Here is a 25396-nt window from a genome sequence, read left to right on the forward strand (position 1 = left end):
TCATCTTTTTGCATTAAGCCTATCTGGTAATGTTTACCTGGAAATCACACCCCTACCTTTGTATCCTTATGCATACAACCACCCAAGTATTTGAAAACCGTATATATGTTTATATTTTGACATATTTTTTCTTCTTCCTTAAATGTATTCAAGGGTGAACTGATATGAAATTTCTTTCGTTTTATAACAATTTTCGAGGGCAAAAATTTTTATAAGGTGGGTAGAATGTAAGACCCAGAACTTTTGAAAAGTCTTATTATGATCAAGTCTCAAATTATATAGTTATTTATAGCCTTAATTTTAGAGATTACTTTCTTAAGGATAATTAAGGCAAGTTGTGATTTATTGAATTTAAGATGAGTTATGATTATTATCCAATTTTATAATTATTGGATTATTTTCTATATTTAAATTATAAAGTTGGTAGTTGGGAAATAATAAGGATTTTATATGATTTGGAATAAGTAATTAATATTTTAAATATTAATACTGCTATTTTGGAAACTGAAGAAACTAAGTATATTATTTCTAATTATTTGATTTGAACATTTTGTTGAATATAATTTGTGAGAGTGATGAACAAATAGCATTTTCTATATACAATTAGTGTTGGATTTAATTTGGGTTTCAATTATTATATTATTTCCGATTTTATTCGAAACTACCAAATTACCCCTAACCCTAATTTTCAAATAAGGAAAACCCTAACCCAGTAACCCGTTACCCGACCCGGTTCCCTTTTGCCCACACTCAGCTCCCTAGCCCTCAGCAGCCGAAACCCTTTTTCCCCAAAAGCAACAACACACGCAGCCCCCTTTGATTCTTTGAAAGAAAGAAACGAAGAAAGGGAGGAGGGAAACGGGAGATCAGAGAAGTGAAGAGGGGAAGAGGAAGGACGGCGCCGGCGGGCATCACTACCGCCGCGCCGTCGTGTTGCCGTCGAAGGAGAGGAAGCCGTGGACCATAGTCACGGGCGGAAGAGAAAGCGCGAGCCAGGGCAAGCGAGACGGAGCCGCCACTGCTGGGTCACCGTCCAGCCTCGCCCCACCTTCCAGCCTTCATCACCACCGCGTCCACGCCGTGCCGCCGCCTCTGTTCGTCACACCGTCACTCCTAGCCGCACCGTCGCCAGTCGCGCGAGAGAGAAAGAGACGCGCCGTGAGGAGGTAGCCAACGCGCTCTGCCGCCATAACCTTCTGCCACCATCGGAGCTCGCGTCACTGTCACCCATGGCCGTCGCTCCTACTGTGCTCCATTCGGGTTCTGGGTTGAGCGCGCCGCTATTGCCATTGGAAGCCGCTGCTGAGGTCGGAATGCTATGGTGGTTGCTAATGGAGCCGCCGTTGATAACTGTGATGCGGCTATGCTGATTCTGAGTCGCTGTGTCACTACCAAAGTAAGAAAACTCACTGGAAAAGCATCATCGGAGCTGTTGTTCCATTGATGCCGCTTCCTGGGTCGCTACGGTTCAAGCTGCCGTTGATGGAGTTGCTATGTTCAGCGGATTCCGTGAATTTTGACTTTTCGGTAAAGGTTTTAATTGAGGTTTCTGCCTTTTTGGATTTCGAGAAGGTTTTAATGCTGCGTGGTTTTTATAGTTGATCTACCGAAGCTTCTGGCTGCCGCCGGAGCTGTTGCCGGGCTTGTTTGAAATCGCAGCTGCTTCGTTTCGCTATTTCAGTAAGTATTTATATTTTGGAAAGCCTCGCGTTAGTATTCAGTTGTGTTCGTTTAATGAATATGAGTTTTGATAACGTGGGGTCGAGTCCTGATTATTGTATGTTGCGATTAGTATTGCCATGGTTATTGCGCACGTGACTGGGAGCTGAGGTTTTGGTTGCCGTCAGTTTGGATTGAGGCAGAAAGGACTCTGTGAGACGTTTGGGTTATGGAATTGCATTTTGAGGTAGGGACGCTTTTCGAAAACTATATTTTGTATATTGGAATTATTACATATGGGTACTGATGTGAGGATGTGTATTTGGTGACTGTATCAGTCCTATGTATCGTTTAGTTGTTTTGTATGATTATGGGTGTTTGTTTGACTCGACTGTTATGTGGCTTTGTGAAACAAAATGCTTTTGAAATTGATTCTTTTAAAGCTTTGAGATCGAGTTGGATCTGTTGGAAATTGATTTGAATTGAATGGATTTTCTTGAGAATGTGTAAAATAGAATACACTCTTGATTTCAGCCTGGCTGGCTTTAAATGATCTGGTTTTTGATAAACGATTGTTCCTGAACCGTTTCTTTGAAATTTTAGAAATGAGTTTATTCGGGTGATAAAGATTTGATTCTTGAAAAGGTTTCCTTGAAATATGGAATTGAGATGACTGTTGGATTTGGCTTGCCTTGAACTGACTTTGGATTTTGGGCTGTTGAAAAGGATTTTGGAATGGTTTAGTTGGGACCCGAACCGGGTGGCAAAGTCCAAGTTTTAGGGGAGGTGCTGCCAAAATTTCTATAAAATCCGAGTCTTTATTGAAATGTTGTATGGAAAAATGGCGAGTTAAAGATTTTTACTATTTTATTTGAAGTATCAAGAAAAGGATGATTCATGCTTTTGAAATGAATTACTAAAGAGGAAATTGTGATTTAGTCTTGCTTCTTAAGAAAGGCATTGTATCTCTTTCAGGAGAAAGCTATTTAGATGAAACTTATGTTTTAAAGTTGTTTTAAATGTGACAAGTGCAATGCCTTTGAATTTGACTTGAGGGTTTCAATTAGAGGAGTTTCAACAATTTTGAAAGAACCTGAATGTCTATTGACAAGTTTCATTTTGAAATGTTTTGGAAAGGTTTAAGTACTCTTTGAATTCTGAATTTTTGCAAGACTAAAACAATTTTGAACAGTTGAAACGCTTTAGAATTTATCATGGGGGTTAAAGCTGGTTTTGCCTAAGTAAAGGAAACGGCTTTGAAAGAAGTAAAGGATTACGTGACTCGGTTTGGCTTAGACCCTATTTTGTTACTCAAATCGGAAAGCCAAGGTTTTAATGATTTTAAATGAATTTGGCGAAATGAGTTATGTTATTCTCCCCTAAAGACTTGGGACTCTGCCGAGAAACTTTGTTATAAAATCCCATTGATTGGATGGATGATTTTGAATGTTTCAAAATGAATCTTTAACTTTCCATGGTTATGGAAGTTTTGAAAAGAGGATGCCGAGAGTGGCATGGTTTTAAAAGGGGAATTTACCTTGAGTAAAAGTGGCTTATGAGCCTGAGATGATTTGAAGAATGAGATCTTTAAAGCCAAGGCTGAAAAGAGTTGAAACTTGATTTCAAAGTGAAATGATTTGGGAAAAAGTGATTTATGGCTTAAATGCCGATTTTATGAATTGATGATGTTGAATGTGGAAGTGCTGTTTTGTTGTGAGCCGGAATGGCTGTGTATGATTATACATATTGGTTGGTTCTGGATTGAATCGTGAGCCGGAATGGCTGTGTATGATATGAATATTGGCTGGTTCTGGACTGAACCGTGAGCCGGATGGCTGAGATGGATGTTGATCCATGGATGAGATTGAATGCATGTTTATGCTGAATCATTGATAAATGAGAATGTTGCACTTCTACTATCGGAGATAAGAGTTTCCCTGGGAGAAAGCAGTGGATAGCCACCACGTGCTCCAAGTTGAGATTCGAAGCTCTTTTGACCCTATGTCGTAAGTGTAGCCGGGCACTGTGAAAGTCCCGGATGAGCTCGCCTCCGTAAATATTCACCAGTGAAGGTGATGGATATGGATCATGATTATGATCAAGTTTATGATGAGTATAACTCGAGTTGGGGATGCGCGACAGAGGGACAGTCCAATGGTTAGCTACCAGGACTTGTCGGGTTGGCTCTATAACCGACAGATGATATCATCAGCCACTAGGGACAGGCATGCATCATATGCATCTATGTGACATTGTTTGGGTGTGCATATTATACTTGGTGTGCTTATGTGATTAATTGCTAATTGTTCTACTTGCAATAACTGTTTGTTTGTGCTTGCATCTTCCTATTTGTGTTTGCTACTAGAACTCTGTTGGACTGTGGTGATTGGTTGATGGTTGGATTGTTTGGGCCTAGGGCCGTGGTTGAAATGAGATGAACTAATGGTTGATTTCGGTTTTGTGTTTCTAGTTTGGAATAAAATATGAAAGGCTGTTTTGGTTCAGCATAGATAAACCGTTTTGAAAGGCTTTTGAGTTTTTGAGAATCGAACGGTTCTTCTTTCAGAAAAGATTTTCAGACTTTACTTTTACTGTAAACCGTTGTTTTTGGAAAGGAGGCATAAGACGGTTATTAATCACTAGTACGGTTTATCTTCACGTATCCTATTACAGTAATTCCCAAAAACCCTCTACTGAGAACCCTTTCGAGGATGATGTTCTCACCCCCCTACATTTTTCCCCTTTCAGGATATGGGCGCAGCAGTTACGAAGAGCCTATTTAATTGTTGTTGTGATGCTCTGTATTGTTTTAGTTATGGTTTACTGTACCCTCGCCTTTATCTTGATATAATCTATAAGAGGGATAGGAATTGTATTGGATTATGTTTGTAATATTATTTATATATATTTATGTATATATATGGATGTACTCTTTATGAGTTGTTGTAAGTTGAATGGTATTTATGGATGTACGTTATCGAACGAAAGTATCTTTGGGAGCGGTATTGCGGTTTAAAGTTTTAAACAGGCTCATATTTTAGTATTAAATAATATAAGTGTCGTCGTAATGTCCGAGCTATCAGAGTCGCGCAGCCGGAAGCGTGAGCTTTGGTAGTTAGGGTGTTACAACCGTCCTCGGTGTGCATGCTAAGATATACAAGTGGACGGGTTGCTTCAACTGGGGCTCTTTTTGTTCCTTTCCTTGCCGGTGATTTGGGAGTAGCTTTCTCTTTACCCTTCTTGGTGGCCATCCTGAAAAGGAAAAAAGAAAGTGACTTTTAATGTTAAGGGTTAAAGCAAGGAAGAGAGCGGAAAAGGTGGTAGTCAATGCACAATAAAGAAGAATGACGTTAACACACGCTCATGAATACATGTGAAAAGTCATCAATGGAAAATAGCTAGTGCATATGATGACAAGTGAATGCAAGGTGTTTATTGGCATGCTGGCAAAGGCATGAGTAGCATAGATCAAGCATTCAATGTCCAAGTTAGATTACCAAGTCTTTCAAACTAATAACATGTTTGTAATAACAATTATATTTAATTAATAAAATATAAAAAAGATTTTATGAAAAACAAGCATTTATAGTAGTAGATTAAAAGAAATCTTAAAAATAGTGCACAATGTCATACGGGCGTTTTCACAAACACATAGCATGACTGGTAAATAAGCTATTTGAAAGTATTAAATTGAACATGCAAGCAATCCTTTAAAAAGTAATATATAATTGTCAAATAATTCCTCTAATAATCCACAAGTAAAATATAGAAATAATGACCCAAATAAATTTCTAACACCAATGAAAATAATGCAATGAATGAAAGTATACAAATAAATTAAAATAAAATAAAAAGAAAAATAAGAAGAATGAGAAGGGAAAGAAGGGAAGAAATAAGGAGGGAAAAAAGAAAATAGGATTTGGGGAAGAGAAAGATAAGATATTTTGGCAATTTAGGTTGAGCTGTGCGGCGAAAGCGACGCGGACGTGTGGGGCACGCGGTCGCGTGACTTGTGCTTTTAAGTTAATCGACGCGGTCGCATCGGTCACGTGGTCGCGTGACACGTTTTGTGCTACTGGCGCGAGGGCAGCCTCGCGCTCGCACAACTCTCTGTTCAAAATCTTATTTTGCCAAATTTTTGGGTGACGCGATCGCCTGGATGGCCATTTTTGGAAAACGATGCGGCCGCGTGGGGCACGCGTTCGCGTTGGAGGGCTTGGGCTTCCAGCACAAGTCTAGCCCAATTCTAGCTCAACTTTCGGCCATACACCCTTGTTACGTCGATTTTCATGGCACGCGGCCGCGTGGGTGACGCGGTCGCGTGGGAGGCCAAAATTCCCACATGACGCGGTCGCGTGGCGTCAAATTATGCTAAAGGCGCGCCTCCAGCTACACTTTCGTGTGACTCTTGTGTTCAATTCTTTTCTCCCTAACGCACTAGTGACGCAGACGCGTCAGCGACGCTGCCGCGTCGCGTGCTTTTTTTTTTTTATGCAATATGTAGATGCAAATGCAGTGCTGATATGGATGTTATGAATAATTCCAGGTTCAATAAAAATAGAATAAAATAAAATAAAAAACAAACAAACAAAACGAAATAAAATTAAAATTGAGAAAGGAATGATTATACCATGGTGGGTTGTCTCCCACCTAGCACTTTTAGTTAAAGTCCTTAAGTTGGACATTTGGTGAGCTTCCTGTTATGGTGGCTTGTGTTTGAACTCATCCAGGAATCTCCACCAATGTTTGTATCTCCAGTAACCTCCGGGGTCCCAAACTAAGCATGTAAAGCCCTTAAGAAGCTTCAAACAGATTCTTAGGCTCCCGGGGTAACAAGTGTCAGAACAGATTCCAGGATCCCAAATCTTGCTTTTACACCCATCTTTGTCGGGATCTGTATTTTTCCAACTGGGTGATAAGTAATTTGAATTCTCACTGCAGCTACCAAACAGCTTCCTAGACCCATTCAATTGAGCTTTACACCAACCTTTGTGTTTAAACTTAAAGCTTCCAACCATGATGAACCTTGCAGGACAATTCTTACCACTGGCCATCTTCCTCTTACTCTTAATGTTACAAAGAGCTCTAAGTTGACCATCCGTCTCCAGTAGCCCATATTCAAGTGGAATTAGAAAGCTAAGGGATATGAATTTTACCCACTTGAATGTTGTGAAGGATGATGCAACTTAGGGGGAGGTGTTTTTAATGAAATTGCAAGCTCCAATCTCTTGTACTCTTCTCTGATAATTACCACCTCTTTGCAAGCTTCTTCAATTTTAACCTCTTCCTCTTGGTAGCTTTCTTCCAATTCAATCACCTCTTCATTGCTTTCCAAGGGCATGGGAGGTTGTGCTTCTTCTTCTTGAATCTCCATCTCTTGATCAACCTCTTCCAAGTCTTCAACTGTGATATGCCTTGGAGGTTGTACACCCTCCTCAGCATCAATTTCAAACGTCTTGAAAGGGGGTTCTATGACTGGACTTTCCCATGGAGGTTCTGCATCTCCTAAGTCTTCAACCACTTCTTCTTCTTCAATAATTCCGGCTTCCTCCACTTGTTCCAGTACAAAGTCATGTTTCGTACTGTTCACTGGAGTTTCTAGTATCTCCTTCATGCTACGTTCTTCATTAGATTGTCCACATGAAGCCATGGGGGTTCCTTGAGTGTCCGAACATCGAGAAGCTAATTGATTTATTGCTTGCTCCAATTGATGAATGGTTGCATGAAATCGATCCACTGTTTCCTTGAATCGATCCTTTGCTTCTTGATGCGCTCGGCTGTCATAAGTAGGATCATAGTGCTCTTGGATTGATGGATATAGAGATGGTGAATATCGAAGTGGTGGTTCTTGGGAGTAATTGGGTTGGAATTGGGGTGGTTCTATATATGGTTCATATGGCTCATAAGGTGGTTGGTATGGTGGTTGAGGGTTAGGGTCATATGGAGGTGAATGGTTGTAGTTGGCTTGTGAGTTTGGTGGTCTAAAGTTATGTTGAGGAGGGGGTTCATAGGTGTATGGTGGTGGTTGTTGATAATCAAAAGAGCGCTCACCACAGCCATTGCCTTGATATGCATCACAGAATGGTTGTTGATAGTACATTGGAGGTGGTTGTTGCCATGAGGGTTGATCAAATCCTTGTGGCTCCTCCCATCTTTAATTGTTCCAACCTTGATGCCTGTTCTCATTGTAATTTCTTCTTCCTGCAACATTATTGTAACCAGACTCATAGCCAAAGGGGTGAGAGTTCATAGTAGTGAGAGAAAATAAAAACAAAAACTAACAAAAAGAAAATATTTTGAAAAAGAGATGATTTAAAAAAATTTAAATTTTGAAAAATAAGATAAGATAAAAAATTTTAAAATAAAAATCTGAAATTTTTTTTTTAAATATTTACAATAACCAATAATAAGGCACACGTTTGCAATTCCCCGGCAACAGTGCCATTTTGAAGAACTGAAGATTGATGGTTTAGAAGTTATAGTAAACTCTCGTTGCAAGTATAGTTACTAAACCAAGCAATCAAACTTTCTTACAAATGTTTGGTTGTCACAAGTAACAAACCCCTTTAAAATTGATAACCGAGTATTCAAACCTTGGGTCGTCTTCTCAAGGAATTGCAGGGAGGTGTTCTTATTATTGGTTATGAGTTGTAAATTGGGATTTTGGATCAAGGTAAAAAGTATGTTGAATGACAAGTAAAATAAAATAATAATAACTGTAAAATAAACTCTTGGCAAGGTATAAGAACTGGAAGTCCTATCCTGGTTACCCTTATCAATTGTGATGAGAATGGATTTTTCTCCCACTTTGTTAACCTCTAACTATGAAGGTAAGTTAAGTGGACAAATTAATTCGAATCCTCAAGCCCCAGTCTTTCCTTGGGAAAAGTTAGAGTTATTGGATCTCGAAGTAATTCTTTAAGAATTCCAATTTTCAATCAACAATGAGTTTGATAACTCAAGAGTCTCCAATTATTTAACCAAAGCCAAAAGGGAAAAATTCAAATTATTTATATAAATAAAAGAAAGCAATCATAAGTCTGAAATACCTCAAAATATATTAAATAGAAAATCAATCTAAACATAGAGAGTCATAAAACAAAATTGAGAAAAGAAATAAAAGAACATTGAACCTGAGATTGAGAGTCATTCCTAAAACTAAGAGAAGTCCTAAATCCTAATCCTAAGAGAGAGGAGAGAACCTCTCTCTCTAAAAACTACATCTAAAACTAAAATTGTGAATATGAAAGCTTCTTCATGAATGAATGGATTCCCCCACTTTATAGCCTCTAATCTATGTTTTCTGGGCCGCAAACTGGGTCGAAAACAGCCCAGAAATCGCTGGAGAAGAATTCAAACACGCTGATTTCCGTCACTGCGATGCAGCCGCGTAGGGCACGCATTTGCGTCGCCTAGAGTCAGGGCAACTATGGCATATTGTATATCAAATCAAAGCCCCGAACGTTAGCTTTCCAACGCAACTGGAACCGCGTCGTTTGGACCTTTGTAGCTAAAGTTATAGTTGTTTGAGTGCGAAGAGGTCAGGCTGTACAGCTTAGCAATTTCTCCAACTTCTTGTATTCCTTCCACTTTTGCATGCTTTCTTTCTATCCTCTGAGCCATTCCTGCCCTGTAATCTCTGAAATCACTTAACACACATATCAAGGCATCTAATGGTAATAAGAGAGGATTAAACATAGGGAACTTAAGGCCAAAGAAGCATGTTTTCAATCAAAGCACATAATTAGGAAGGCAAATGTAAAACCATGCAAATAGTATGAATAAGTGGGTAAAGAGTTGATAAAAATCACTCAATTGAGCACAAGATAAACCATAAAATAGTGGTTTATCAGCTGGGCTCCCGTTTTTGATGAATCTAGGATGTTTAGCATCCGTTTTCCTGGGAGTTCACTTGGTGCCTTTCTTGTTTTCTTTTCTTCACCTTATTTCTTTAAAGAACAATCCTGAATGTACAATAATTTTAAAACAACTCTAAATATATTATTAGCTATGAAAGCTTCATTTAAAACAAGAAAACTTCAAATTAACCATAAGAAAACTACTAAAAAAGATATGTAAAAATACTAAAGATGCCAAGGCATCACAACACCAAACTTAAAAATTTTTTTGTCCTCAAGCAAAACAGAAGAATCAACAGAGGTTATCGAAGTGATAAGAATTGAAGAGTTTATTAATTCAAATCTAAATTCGATATTTAAAATAGAAAGTGGGGTTTATAATAATCCCTATCTTGATGAATCTTGCATACTTATAATTAAGAATATCCAAAAACTCTAATCCGAATGGGAATGCTTTTTTTATTTTATGACCTTGAAAGCAGCTTACTTTTCAAAAAGTTTTAACAATTTTTCTTAGCGAGAGATATACTTTAAATTTTTTACTCTAAGTTTTTCGTCTCAAGGAGGATCTTAATATATTGTTTTAATCGATAATTCCGAACCAGTTGGATCAAGTTATCGAGTGATAAAGCATCCCTCGAATTTAATCACTCAAGCCTCTCCCTGACCCAATCAACACTACAAGCATATAACTAGGAAAATCTTTTCATTTATCCAGACATAGGTGCTCAGAGCCTCTCTGGAATCTAAAGGATTTATCCCAAGGAAACTCTTAATTTAGGTTTTCAATCGATAATCTCGGCAAATTGGCCCAAGTTATCGAGTGATGAGGCACCCCTTAGATTTACTTACCCAAGTCTCTCTGATGAAGAGCCAAAGTAGGTTTGGAATTTCACAAAATAGAGTTTCATTACATGTATAGTCCAAATCCAACAATTGACCATCAATCAAAGTTTAAATCAAAGAATTGTCACAATTTAAATCAAATTAACCGGGAGTTTTAAGTCCCGGGTTGTTCTCCCTAGGAATTGCAATGAAGTGATCAATTATTGTCTATTAGAAGAAACGGGGTTTGATGGCAATAGGCAAGAAATGTAAATAGCAAGAAAGTAAATAAGCATGCAAGGAATTAAAATCAAGCAAGTAAAGCGATAAAAATGGAAATTAAATGGCAAAAGGGAACTCTTGGCAAGGGTTGAGAGTTATGGTTACCTATCCTAGTCATTGACCACAAACATATGATGATTATGAAGAGTTAATCCTACTTAGTCAACCCTAACATTGAGGATAAGTCAAATAGGCATAATTGATCTCAATCCATAAGTCATAGTCTACTCACTAATTAACTTAGTGAAAGACTAGAGTTAGTGGAAACCAAATCAACTAACTACCCTAATATTCCAATCAAGAATGGACATCAATGACTCAAGGGTCACCAAAGTCCTCAATTCCAAGCCAAGAGTGAAGAAAAACTACACCAAAGCTAAGCAAAGCATTTTATCAAATATTTGGTGTGCATGAAAATAAAAGCATATTAAATTGCAATAATAAAAATATCTAAAGCTACCAAATGCAAGAAAATAATAATAACAACTCAATTAAATAACAACAAACAAAGAAACATTAAATTGCATTAATAAAAATTCAAATTAGCAAGAGTTCATCAATAATAAAATAACTAAATAAAAGAAAATAACAAATGAAACTAAAAGAAGCAAGATGATAGAACAAGAAATAGTAAAGAAACTAAATCAAGACAAGAATTAAAGCATCAATCTAAGAGAAAATTAACTAAATCTAACCTAATTCTAGAGAGAAGAGAGAGCTTCTCTCTCTAGAATAACCTAAAACATGTTACTAAAGCTAAACCTAATTGCTCTCCCCTTGTCTCCTCTTGAATTAGGGTTAAAATAGCTTCAGAAATGAGTTGGATTGGGTTCTGGAGGCTCAAAATTCGCTGCTAGCGAATTGCATTAAAAGAGGTCACGTGCTAGGACTTGTGCATACGCACACTTGCTAATTTTTCCACTTGTGCGTACACACAAGAGGTTGTGCGTATGCAGAACTGTATACTTCCACCTGTGCGCACACACACTTGCTGAAAAGCTCTAAACTCCATTTCTTCATGATTTCTCCACTTTTATATGCTTTTCTTCATTCCTTCATTCCAATCTTTGCCTTACAAGCTTGAAATCACTCAACAAACACATCAAGACATCAAATGGAATTAAAATAAATAAAATTTAGCAATCAAGGGCTTAAAAAGTATGTTTTCCCTTTTAAGCACAATTTAGGGAGAAAAAGTTGATAAAATCCACCCAATTATAACAAATAAATACCATGAAATGTGGATTCATCACTCTCCTTGACACAATAGCATCACAAGCACATAACTTGACTCGAGTCATTGGTGCTCAGAGCCTTATTATTTTTTTTATTTTTTTATCTCCCATTTTTTTTCATTAGATGACTGCTTCATGGTTTGGACCTTGGATTCTCATAGTACTTTTCTAGATTTTTGCTTTTGAATATTCTATCTCTCTTTCTGCAAGATTTATATACATTGAGTCCATGAATGTAATCATATTCTTTTATACGTGGCCCACTTTTATTTTAACCTTCCTCTTGATCTTCAATTCCTCTCTCTCAAATACTATCATTATAAAGAAAATTTGCTGGAAGAACAAGCAAAAAAAATTTTAAACAAACTAGATTTATGAACAAAATAGGAAACATAAAGAAAAACATGATATAATTCCAAATATAAGAAGAAAAGAAAAAGTAAAAAGATAGATGAACAATGCATGCAAAATTGTTGAAAACTAATTTTTGAATTTAAGTTAAAATCCATGAAGAAAAACTATGAATGAAGGTACTTGGAGATCAATGTAAGCGAGGAAGAAATTATTGAAGGCATTGAACTTGAGTCTTTGGCATTGGACTTGAGTACCAGGCATTGGACTTGAGCCCTGGGTGCTAGGCGCCCATGCTTGTAGGTTCCCTGGCGCTAGGCGCCAACCTTGAAGTTAGGCGCCAGTTCTCAAACCTTCATCGAAGGTGCTAGGCACCCTCTTTGGGTGCTGGGTGCCAAACCCCTATTTTTTTTTTTTGGAAAACCTAATTAATAAAAGAAATGTATTTTAATGACAAAGAGAAGAAAGAGAATAATACTTTAACGAGAAATACTTTAATGAAAAGGAGAAAAAAGAGAAAAATACTTTAATACAAAAGGGAAGAAATTGATACTAACTGTGGTTGGGTTGCCACCCAACAAGCACTTTTTTAACATCATTAGCTTGACTCACAACATTACTAGGGTGGGAGTCAGACGCTTCACTACACCTTCTTCCAGTGCTTTCCTCCATTGAATGCGCATCTTCTAGATCTTCTTCCTTTTCATAGCTTAAGTACTATAGAGAGTTCTCAATGGCTCTTTTATCAACAATTTCTTGGGCTAATAAATCAATTATATCTACCCTCATTCAACTTTCTGATTCACTAGGGTATTACACGGCTTTAAAGACATTAAAAAATATTTGTTCATCATGCACCCTTAGTGTTAGCTCATCTTTTTGGACATCAATGAGAGCTCGTCTGGTGGCTAAGAAAGGTCTCCCTAAGATTATGGAAGCATCCTAAGCCTCTTCCATGTCAAGGATTACGAAATCAGCAGAGAAGATGAATTTTTTGACGTTGACTAATGCGTTTTCCACTATCCTGATTCGTGAGCATTTTGTACCCTTTTTTCCCTATTTTCTAGTTGCTTTCAGTTAGAATTTATTAAGTTTTACTATATTTTAGTGTAAAAATTCCCTTTGGATGCTACTTTGAGTTGTTTTAGTATTTTTATGATTTCAGGTAAAATTCAGAGCAATTTGGGAGGGTTTAGAGCAAAAAGGAGAAGAGTTGGTGGTGCCACTCAATTGGGCGCTTAGCGCCAGTAAGCCTTGCAACCAGGAATGCCTCTGCCTCCTTATTGACGCTAAATGCCCATCTGGCGTTTAGCGCCAGGTAGTCTAAAACCAAACCCACACTTTGGAGCATCTATAGTTGGATTTATCTTGTATTAGTTATCTTATCTTTTATTTTTGTAATTTTTATTTACAAGCAATATCTTTTAGTTTTAGGATTTATTACTTTATTTTATTTTCAAATCAAATTAGGTTAGATATAAAAGGGAAAAGATTTACGCTTTTGAGGGGATCATCGGACCTTCAGATTTTTTCTCTTCCGAACTTTTTAGAACCCTAGTTTTTCTCTATAAATTATGAGCCACTAAACCTCTTTGGTTAAGGTTAGGATCTCTGTTTATTTCTATGGATTAAGACTATTACTTTTCTATTTTACTTAATGTACTGATTCAATTTCAACGATTACTTTCGTTCTTAATTTTATGAATCTGGGTAGAACGAGAGTATGACCTTATTCTAGATGCATTCTTGTGACCCTTGGGATAGGTGATGAGCGGATAATTTATACGCTTTTTGGTATTATTTTTACATAGTTTTTAGTATGATTTAGTTAGTTTTTAGTATATTTTTTTTAGTTTTTAAATAAAAATCACATTTCTGAACTTTACTATGAGTTCGTGTATTTTTTTGTGATTTCAGGTAATTTCTGGCTGAAATTGAGGGACTTGAGCAAAAATCTGATTCAGAGGCTGAAGAAGGACTGCAGATGCTGTTGGATTCTGACCTCCCTGCACTCAAAATGAATTTTCTGGAGCTACAGAAACCCAATTGGCGTGCTCTCAATTGCGTTGGAAAGTAGACATCCAGGACTTTCAAGAAATATATAATAGTCCAAACTTTGCACGAGTTTTGACAATGCAAACTGGCGTTCAAAAGCCAACTCCTTGCCCTATTCTGGAGTTAAACGCCAGAAACAAGTTGCAAATCAGAGTTAAATGCCAGAAACAGGCTACAACCTGGCGTTTAACTCCAAAAAGAGTCTCTACACATGAAAGCTCAATCTCAGCCCAAGCACACACCAAGTGGGCTCGAAAGTGAATTTCTACATCATTTACTTATCTTATGTAACCCTAGCTACTAGTTTAGTATAAAAACTACCTTTAGTGATTTATTTCATATCTCTGGTTAGTCTTTGAATAATTTTATGTTCTGAGATCATGTTTAGGGGGCTGGCCATTCAGCCATGCCTGAACCTTCTTCACATATGTATTTTCAACGGTAGAGTTTCTACACACCATAGATTAAGGTGTGGAGCTCTGCTGTTCCTCATGAATTAATGTAAAGTACTATTGTTTTCTTATTCAATTCAAGCTTATTCCTATTCTAAGACATTCATTTACACTTTAACATGATGAATGTGATGATCCGTGACACTCATCACCATTCTCAACCTATGAACGTGTGCCTTACAACCACTTCCATTCTACCTTGGATTGAGCGTTTATCTCTTAGCCTCCATTCCAAAAGATCGGAGTCTTCGTGGTATAAGCTAGAATTATTGGCGGCCATTCTTGAGATCCGAAAAGTCTAAACCTTGTATGTGGTATTCCGACTAGGATCTGGGATGGGATGACTGTGACGAGCTTCAAACTCGCGAGTGTTGGGCGTGTGACAGACGCAAAAGGATCAATGGATCCTATTCCAACATAATCGAGAACCGACAGATGATTAGTCGTGCGGTGACAGTGCATTTGGACCATTTTCACTGAGAAAACGGGAAGTAGCCATTGACAAGGGTGATGCCCAACATACAGCTTGCCATGGAAAAGAGTATGAATGATTGGATGAAAGCAGTAGGAAAGCAAAGGTTTAGAAGGAACAAAAGCATCTCCATACGCTTATCTGAAATTCTCACCAATGAATTGCATAAGTATCTCTATCCTATTTTATATTTTATATCATAATTATCAAAATTCCATAACCGTTTGAATCTGCCTGAATGAGATTTACAAGGTGACCATAGCTTGCTTCAAGCCGACAATCTCCGTGGGATCGACCCTTACTCACATAAGGCTTGTTACTTGGATGACCCAGTGCACTTGCTGGTTAGTTGTATCGGAGTTGTGAAAAAGAATTTGAGATTATAAACGTGCGTACCAAGTTTTTTTGGCACCGTTCTAAAGATCACAATTTCGTGCACCATGTTTTTGGCGCCGTTACCGGGGATTGTTCGAGTTTGGACAACTGACGGTTCATCTTGTTGCTCAGATTAGGTAATTTTATTTTAATTTTAAGCTTTTTGTTTTTATTCTTTTTATTTTCGGAAAAATCATTCAAAAAAAATTTCAAAAAAAAATAAATTATTCTATGTTCTTCAGAATTTTTAAGAATGAATTCTAGAGTTTCATGGGATATGTTGAATCCTGGCTGGCTGTTAAGCCATGTCTAATCTTTTGGACCGAGGTTTCAACTATCCTTAGAAGAGCTTCTTTGTCTTTCTCAGCAATTTAGCTGTTGTATGTAATGATCTGCTAAAGCTTGGCTGGCCATTGGCCATGTCTAGTGTTTTGGACCGAAGCTTTCACTGAAAGCTTGGTTGGCTAGTAAGCCATGTCTAATTCCTGGACTGGAGCTTTAGACTAACGTTGCATGGTTCCTGGAATTCTCATTAAAAATTTTGAAATCCTTATTTTTCTTTTTCCAAACAATTTTTGAAAAATACAAAAAAAAATTAATAAAATCATAAAAACCAAAAAATTGATGTTTCTTGTTTGAGTCTAGTGTCAATTTTTAAGTTTGGTGTCAATTGCATCTTTTTAATTTTTCTTTAAATTTTCGAAGAACACCTGCATGAAACTGTTCTTCATGATCTTCAAGTTGTTCTTGATGATCTTCTTTGTTTGATCTTTGCATTTTCATATTTTGTGTCTTTTCTTGTTTTTCATATGCATTCTCAATTTGTTAGTGTCTAAAGTTTGAAAATTTCTAAGTTTGGTGTCCTGCATTTTTTTCTTTTCTTAAAAATTTTCAAAAATAAGTCTTGATGTTCATCTTGATCTTCAAAGTGTTCTTGGTGTTCATCTTGACATTCAAAGTGTTCTTGCATGCCTCATGTGTTTTGATCTTGAATTTTTATGTTTTGCATCATTTTTATATTTTTCTCTCTCCTCATAAAAAATTCAAAAATAAAAAATTATCTTTCTCTTTTTCTTCTCATAAATTTCGAATATTTGAGTTTACTTTTTCAAAAATTTTTCAAAATTTAGTTGTTTCTTATGAGTCAAATCAAATTTTCAATTTAAAAATTCTATCTTTTTCAAATCTTTTTTTTTAAATCAAATCTTTTTCATTTTTCTTTCATATTTTCAAAAATTCAAATTGATTTTGAAAAATCTTTTTCTTATTTTATTCCATATTTTTCAAAATATTTACTAACAATTAATGTGATTGATTCAAAAAAATTTGAGTTTGTTACTTGCCTATTAAGAAAGGTTCAATCTTTAAATTTTAGAATCATATCTTTTAGTTTCTTGTTAGTCAAGTAATCAATTTCAATTTTCAAAATCAAATCTTTTTAATTTCCAATTCAAATCTTTTTCAAAATGATTTTCAATCATATCTTTTTCAATTTCAATCATATCTTTTTCAAAATCAATTTCAAAATCTTTTCTAACTTCTCACCCTTTCAAATTTGATTTTCAAATCTTTTTCAATTAACTACTTGACTTTTTAGTTTATTTTTAAAAGTTTTCTATTTCAATCATATCTTTTTCAAAACCACCTAACTAATTTTCTCTCTCTAATTTTCGAAAACTCCTATCCACTTTTTCAAAATTTTTTCTAATTAACTAATTGTTTTAATTTTTAATTTTTAATTTTACTCCTTCTCGTAATTTTCGAATTCTAACTACATTTTAAAATAAAAACAAAAATATTTTTCCTTTTAGTTTAAATTAAATTCGAATTTTCTCCCCCCCTCTCTCATCTCCTTCTATTTATTTAATTATATACTAACACTTCTCTTCTACTCATAATTCGAACACCATCTTCTTCTCTGTGTTCGAGTTTTTCTCTTCTCCTCCTTCTATTCTTCTCCTCTTATACTCACATAAGGAATCTCTATATTGTGACATAGAGGATTCCATTATTTTTTTTCTGTTCTCTTCTTTTTCATATGATCAGGAACAAGGATAAGAACATTCTTGTTGAAGCTGATCCTGAACCTGAAAGGACTCTGAAGATGAAGCTAAGGGAAGCTAAAGCACAACTCTCTGGAGAGAACCTGACAGAAATTTTCGAAAAAGAAGGAGACATGGCCGAACCTAATAACAATGGTGGAGATGCAAGGAAGATGCTTGGTGACTTTATTGCACCCTCTTCTAACTTCTATGGAAGAAGCATCTCACTTCCTGCAATTGGAGCAAACAACTTTGAGCTTAAGCCTCAATTAGTTTCTCTAATGCAACAGAACTGCAAGTTTCATGGACTTCCAATGGAAGATCCTCATCAGTTTTTAGCTGAATTCTTGCAAATCTGTGACACTGTCAAGACCAATGGAGTGGATCCCAAGGTCTATAGGCTTATGCTTTTCCCTTTTGCTGTAAGAGACAGAGCTAGAACATGGTTGGATTCACAACCTAAGGATAGCCTGAACTCTTGGGATAAGCTTGTCAGTGCTTTCCTGGCCAAATTCTTTCCACCTCAAAAGATGAGCAAGCTTAGAGTGGAAATCCAAACGTTCAGACAGAAGGAAGGAGAATCCCTCTATGAAGCTTGGGAAAGATACAAGCAACTGATCAAAAGGTGTCCTACTGACATGCTTCCAGAATGGAGCATCATAAGTATATTCTATGATGGTCTGTCTGAGTTGTCAAAAATGTCATTGGACCATTCTACAGGAGGATCTCTTCACATGAAAACCCCTACAGAAGCTCAGGAACTCGTTGAAATGGTTGCAAATAACCAGTTCATGTACACCTCTAAGAGGAATCCTGTGAACAATGGGACACCTCAGAAGAAGGGAGTTCTTGAAATTGATACTCTGAATGCCATATTAGCTCAGAACAAAATATTGACTCAGTAAGTCAATATGATTTCTCAGAGTCTGAATGGATTGCAAGCTACATCCAACAGTACTAAAGAAGCATCTTCTGAAGAAGAAGCTTATGATCCTGAGAACCCTGCAATAGCAGAGGTGAATTACATGGGAGAACCCTATGGAAAAACCTATAATCCTTCATGGAGAAATCATCCAAATTTCTCATGGAAGGACCAACAGAAGCCTCAACAAGGCTTCAATAATAATGGTGGAAGAAATAGGTTTAGCAATAGCAAGCCTTTTCCATCATCTTCTTAGCAACAGACAAAGAATTATGAACAGAGCCATTTTAGCCTGGCAACCATAGTCTTTGGTCTATCCAAGACCATACTATGTTTCATGAATGAAACAAGGTCCTCCATTAGAAATTTGGAGGCACAAGTGGGTCAGCTGAGTAAGAAGATTACTGAAACTCCTCCCAGTACTCTCCCAAGCAATACAGAAGAAAATCCCAAGAGAGAATGCAAGGCCATAACCTTACTTGGTGTGGCCGAATGCCCAGAGGAGGAGGAGGACATGAATCCCAGTGAAGAAGACCTCATGGGACGTCCTCTGAACAGAAAGGAGTTCCCCTTTCAGGAACCAAAGGAATCTGAGGCTCATACAGAGACCCTAGAGATTCCATTGAACCTCCTTCTGCCATTCATGAGCTCTGATGAATACTCTTCCTCTGAAGAGGATGAAGACATCACTGAAGAGCAAGTTGCTAAGTATCTAGGAGCAATCATGAAGCTGAATGCCAAGTTATCTGGTACTGAGACTTGGGAGGATGAACCCCCCTTGTTAACCAATGAACTGAATGCATTAATGAGGCAGAAATTACCTCAGAAGAAACCGGAACCCGGAAAATTCTTCATACCTTGTACCATAGGCACCATGACCTTTGAGAAGGCTCTATGTGACCTGGGGTCAGGGATAAACCTCATGCCCCTCTCTGTAATAGAGAAACTAGGAATCTTTGAAGTACAAGCTGCAAGAATCTCACTAGAGATGGTAGATAAATCTATGAAACAGGCTTATGGACTAGTAGAGGAAGTGCTAGTGAAGGTTGAAAGCCTTTACATCCCTGCTGATTTCATAATCCTAGACACTGGGAAGGATGAGGATGAATCCATCATCCTTGGCAGACCTTTCCTGGCCACAGCAAAAGTTGTGATTGATATTGACAGAGGAGAGTTGGTCCTTCAGTTGAATGAGGACTACCTTGTATTTAAGACTCAAGGTTCTCCTTCTATAACCATGGAGAGGAAGCATGAGAAGCTTCTCTCAGAACAGAGTCAAACAAAACCCCCACATTCAAACTCTAAGTTTGGTGTTGGGAGGCCACAACCAAACTCTAAGTTTGGTATTGAGAGGCCCCAACATTGCTCTGATCTTCTATGAGGTTCTATGAGAGCTCACTGTCAAGCTATTGACATTAAAGAAGCACTTGTTGGGAGGTAACCCAATGTTATTTAATTATATCTATTTATTTTCCAATGCTATTTTATGTTTTCTTTAGGTTGATGATCATATGAAGTCACAAAAATAGCTGAAAAATCAAAAACAGAATGAAAAACAGCATTAAAAATAGCTCACCCTGGAGGAAGAGCTTACTGGCGTTTAAACGCCAGTAAGAAGCATCAAACTGGCGTTTAACGCCAGAAAAAAGCATCAAGCTGGCGTTAAACGCTAGAAACAAGCACCAAACTGGCGTTTAACGCCAAGAATGGGAGAAAAGCTGGCGTTAAACGCCAGAAACAAGCAGCAAGCTGGCGTTTAACGCCAGACATGCATTCTAAGGGTGTTTTGCATGCCTAAATGGAGCAGGGATGCTAAGTCCTTGACCCTTCTGGATCTGTGGACCCCACAGGATCCCCACCTACCCCACCTCTTCTTCTCTCCTCTTCACACCTTTTCATAACACTCTTCCCCAAATACCCTTCACCAATCACCTCCATACCTCTTCCTCAAATACCCTTAACCACTCACATCCATCCACTCTTCCCCATAAACCCCACCTACCTCCAAAATTCAAATTTTTTTACTTCCCAAATCCAACCCTAATGGCCGAAACCTACCTTCTTCCACCCCTATATAAACCCATTAACACTACTCCATTTTCATACATCACAAACACTACTTCCCCCTCTTGGCCGAATACACTCTCTCACTCCATCTCCTCTATTTTCTTCTTCTTCTACTACTTTCTTTCTTCTTTTGCTCGAGGACGAGCAAACCTTTTAAGTTTAGTGTGGTAAAAGCATTGCTTTTTGTTTTTCCATAACCATTAATGGCACCTAAGGCCAGAGAAACCTCAAGAAAGACGAAAGGGAAGGCAATTGCTTCCACCTCTGAGTCATGGGAGATGGAGAGATTCATCTCAAAGGTCCATCAAGACCACTTCTATGAAGTTGTGGCCAAGAAAAAGGTGATCCCTGAGGTCCCTTTTAAGCTCAAAAAGAGCGAGTATCCGGAGATCCGACAAGAGATTAGAAGAAGAGGTTGGGAAGTACTCTCCAATCCTATTCAATAAGTCGGAATCTTAATGGTTCAAGAGTTCTATGCAAACGCATGGATCACTAGGAACCATGATCAAAGTATGAACCCGAATCCAAAGAATTGGCTTTCAATGGTTTCGGGGGAAATACTTAGATTTCAGTCCGGAAAATGTAAGATTAGCGTTCAACTTGCCAATGATGCAAGAAAATGCATGCCCCTACACTAGAAGGGTCAACTTTGATCAAAGGTTGGACCAAGTCCTCATGGACATATGTGTGGAAGGAGCTCAATGGAAAGTTGACTCAAGAGGCAACCCGGTTCAATTGAGAAGACCGGACCTTAAGCCTGTAGCTAGAGGATGGTTGGAGTTTATCCAATGCTCTATCATTCCTACTAGTAACCGATCCGAAGTAACTGTGGATCGAGCCATCATGATCCATAGTATCATGATTGGGGAGGAAGTAGAAGTTCATGAGATCAAACCTCAAGAACTCTACAAGGTGGCTGACAAGTCCTCCACTTTGGCAAGGTTAGCCTTTCCTCACCTCATTTGCCACCTCTGCAATTCGGATGGAATTGACATAGAGGGAGATATCCTCATTAATGAGGACAAGGCCATCACTAAGAAAAGGATGGAGCAAACAAGAGATCATGGACCTCAACAAGAGCATGAGGAAATTCCTCACCATGAAATCCCTGAGATGCCTCAAGGGATGCACTTTCCTCCACAAAACTATTGGGAGCAAATCAACACCTCCCTAGGAGAATTAAGTTCCAACATGGGACAACTAAGGATGAAATACCAAGAGCACTCCATCATTCTCCATAAGATTAGAGAAGATCAAAGAGCTATGAGGGAGGAGCAACAAAGGCAAGGAAGAGACATAGAGGAACTCAAGAACACCATTGGTTCTTCAAGAGGAAGAAGACGCCACCCTCACTAAGGTGGACCCGTTCCTTAATCTCCTTGTCTATTTATCTTTTCTGTTTTCATTCTCTATGCTTTATTTTTATTTATGTTTGTGTCTTATTACATGATCATTAGTATCTAGTGTCTATGCCTTAAAGCTATGAATGTCCTATGAATCCATCACCTCTCTTAAATGAAAAATGTTCTAAAAACAAAAGAACAAGAAGTACATGGATTTCAAATTCATCCTTGAAGTTAGCTTAATTATTTTGATGTGGTGGCAATACTTTTTGTTTTCTGAATGAATGATTGAACATTGCATATTTTTTATATTGTTGTTTATGAATGTTAAAATTGTTGGCTCTTGAAAGAATGATGAAAAAGGAGAAATGTTATTGATAATCTGAAAAATCATAAAAATGATTCTTGAAGCAAGAAAAAGCAGTGAAAAGCAAAGCTTGCGAGAAAAAAAAAATAAAATGGTGAAAAAAAGAAAAAAAGAAAGAAAAAGAAGAAAAAGCAAGCAGAAATAGCCAAGAGCTCTTAAAACCAAAAGGCAAGAGCAAAGAGCCAATAACCCTTTAAACCAAAAGGCAAGGGTAAAAAGGATCCAAGGCTTTGAGCATCAGTGGTTATGAGGGCCCAAAGGAATAAAATCCTAGTCTAAGCGGCTAAACCAAGCTGTCCCTAACCATGTGCTTGTGGCGTGAAGGTGTCAAGTAAAAAGCTTGAGACTGAGTGGTTAAATTCGTGATCCAAAGCAAAAAGAGTGTGCTTAAGAACCCTGGACACCTCTAATTGGGGACTCTAGCAAAGTTGAGTCACAATCTGAAAAGGTTCACCCAGTTATGTGTCTGTGGCATTTATGTATCAGGTGGTAATATTGGAAAACAAAGTGCTTAGGGCCACGGCCAAGACTCATAAAGTAGCTGTATTCAAGAATCAACATACTAAACTAGGAGAATCAATAACACTATCTAAATTCTGAGTTCCTATAGATGCCAATCATTCTGAGCCTCAAAGGATAAAGTGAGATGCCAAAACTATTCAGAGGCAAAAAGCTACTAGTCTTGCTCATCTGATTGGAGCTAAGTTTCATTGATATTCTGGAATTTAATAGTATATTCTCTTCTTTTTATCCTATTTGATATTCAGTTGCTTGGGGATAAGCAACAATTTAAGTTTGGTGTTGTGATGAGCGGATAATTTATACGCTTTTTGGCATTATTTTTACATAGTTTTTAGTATGATTTAGTTAGTTTTTAGTATATTTTTATTAGTTTTTAAATAAAAATCACATTTCTGGACTTTACTATGAGTTCCTGTGTTTTTCTGTGATTTCAGGTAATTTCTGGCTGAAATTGAGGGACTTGAGCAAAAATCTGATTCAGAGGCTGAAGAAGGACTGCAGATGCTGTTGGATTCTGACCTCCCTGCACTCGAAATGGATTTTCTGGAGCTACAGAAACTCAATTGGCGCGCTCTTAATTGCGTTGGAAAGTAGACATCCAGGGCTTTCCAACAATATATAATAGTCCATACTTTGCACGAGTTTTGACGATGCAAACTGGCGTTCAAACGCCAACTCCCTGTCCTATTCTAGAGTTAAACGCCAGAAACAGGTTTTAAATCAGAGTTAAACGCCAGAAACAGGCTACAACCTGGCGTTTAACTCTAAAAAAAGTCTCTACACATGAAAGTTCAATACTCAGCCCAAGCACACACCAAGTGGGCCTAGAAGTGGATTTCTACATCATTTACTTATCTTATGTAACCCTAGCTACTAGTTTAGTATAAAAACTACTTTTAGTGATTTATTTCACATCTCTGGTTAGTCTTTGAATAATTTTATGTTCTGAGATCACGTTTAGGGGGTTGGCCATTCAGCCATGCCTGAACCTTCTTCACTTATGTATTTTCAACGGTAGAGTTTCTACACACCATAGATTAAGGTGTAGAGCTCTGCTGTTCCTCATGAATTAATGCAAAGTACTATTATTTTCTTATTCAATTCAAGCTTATTCCTATTCTAAGACATCCGCTTACACTTTAACATGATGAATGTGATGATCCGTGACACTCATCACCATTCTCAACCTATGAACGTGTGCCTGACAACCACTTCCGTTCAACCTTGGATTGAGCGTTTATCTCTTAGCCTCCATTCCGAAATATCAGAGTCTTCGTGGTATAAGCTAGAATTATTGCCGACCATTCTTGAGATCCGGAAAGTCTAAATCTTGTCTGTGGTATTCCGAGTAGGATCTGGGATGGGTTGACTGTGACGACCTTCAAACTCGCGAGTGTTGGGCGTGTGACAGACGCAAAAGGATCAATGGATCCTATTCCAACATGATCGAGAACCGACAGATGATTAGCCGTGCGATGACAACGCATTTGGACCATTTTCACTGAGAGGATGGGAAGTAGCCATTGACAACGGTGATGCCCAACATACAGCTTGCCATGGAAAGGAGTATGAATGATTGGATGAAAGCAGTAGGAAAGTAGAGGTTCAGAAGGAACAAAAGCATCTACATACGCTTATCTGAAATTCTCTCCAATGAATTGCATAAGTATCTCTATCCTATTTTATATTTTATATCATAATTATCAAAATCCCATAACCATTTGAATCTGCCTGACTGAGATTTACAAGGTGACCATAGCTTGCTTCAAGCCGACAATCTCCGTGGGATCGACCTTTACTCACGTAAGGTTTATTACTTGGATGACCCAGTGCACTTGCTGGTTAGTTGTATCGGAGTTGTGAAAAAGAATTTGAGATTATAAATGTGCGTACCAAGTTTTTTTAGCGCCGTTGCTAAAGATCACAATTTCGTGCACCAATAGGTCATTCACCTCAACATAGTTTGAAAGAAAATTCTTCCAAAATTTCTAATTACTTGAACTAATCTGGATATGTGACATATAATCCATTTAACCTTGGGTAATTAGGGTTTTTATGGCCATAAACTAGATTTGAACTTAGCCTTCTATTCAGAATCAAGTGACCAAGAGATTGTCGGTTAATGAAGGTTAGAGGAGACTAAATCACTAAGGGATTACGGTTTAGTCAATTACAGTTTGCCATTAAATGAATCTTGCATCATTAAAATAGTTAGTAAGAAACCTAAATCCAGAAAAGTAAACATCTCTGATACTTTAAATATTTCTCTCATTAATTTCTACACCAAATTCATTATTTGCTTTCTTTACTCTTGTTCAATTATTTAATGCTTTTACAACCCACCAAACTAACTCTTCTGTTTACCTGACTAAGCCAATCAGTTGACCATTGTTGCTCAATTCCTCAGTCCTCGTGGGATTGACCTTCACTTACCTAAAGTATTACATGGACGACCTGGTGCACTTGCCGGTTCAGTTGTGGACATTCTAAATTTTGCACCATATCCCATATGGAAACTTTATTGATCTGTTGGCCAGTTGCAAGGATACTTTTGTTGGCTTCACTTTT

At 37.5% G+C, this 25396-nt stretch overlaps 1 non-coding gene across 1 annotated transcript; it reads right to left on the minus strand.

The window, feature by feature from the left end:
- Window positions 1-18143: 18143 nt before the first annotated feature.
- Window positions 18144-18251, minus strand: LOC112774402 (small nucleolar RNA R71). The gene has a single exon (XR_003188894.1). It is a non-coding gene; the product is annotated as a small nucleolar RNA R71 (small nucleolar RNA).
- Window positions 18252-25396: the final 7145 nt, after the last annotated feature.

This window comes from Arachis hypogaea, chromosome 18 (assembly GCF_003086295.3).
Source record: "Arachis hypogaea cultivar Tifrunner chromosome 18, arahy.Tifrunner.gnm2.J5K5, whole genome shotgun sequence".
Taxonomy (NCBI): Eukaryota; Viridiplantae; Streptophyta; class Magnoliopsida; order Fabales; family Fabaceae; genus Arachis; species Arachis hypogaea.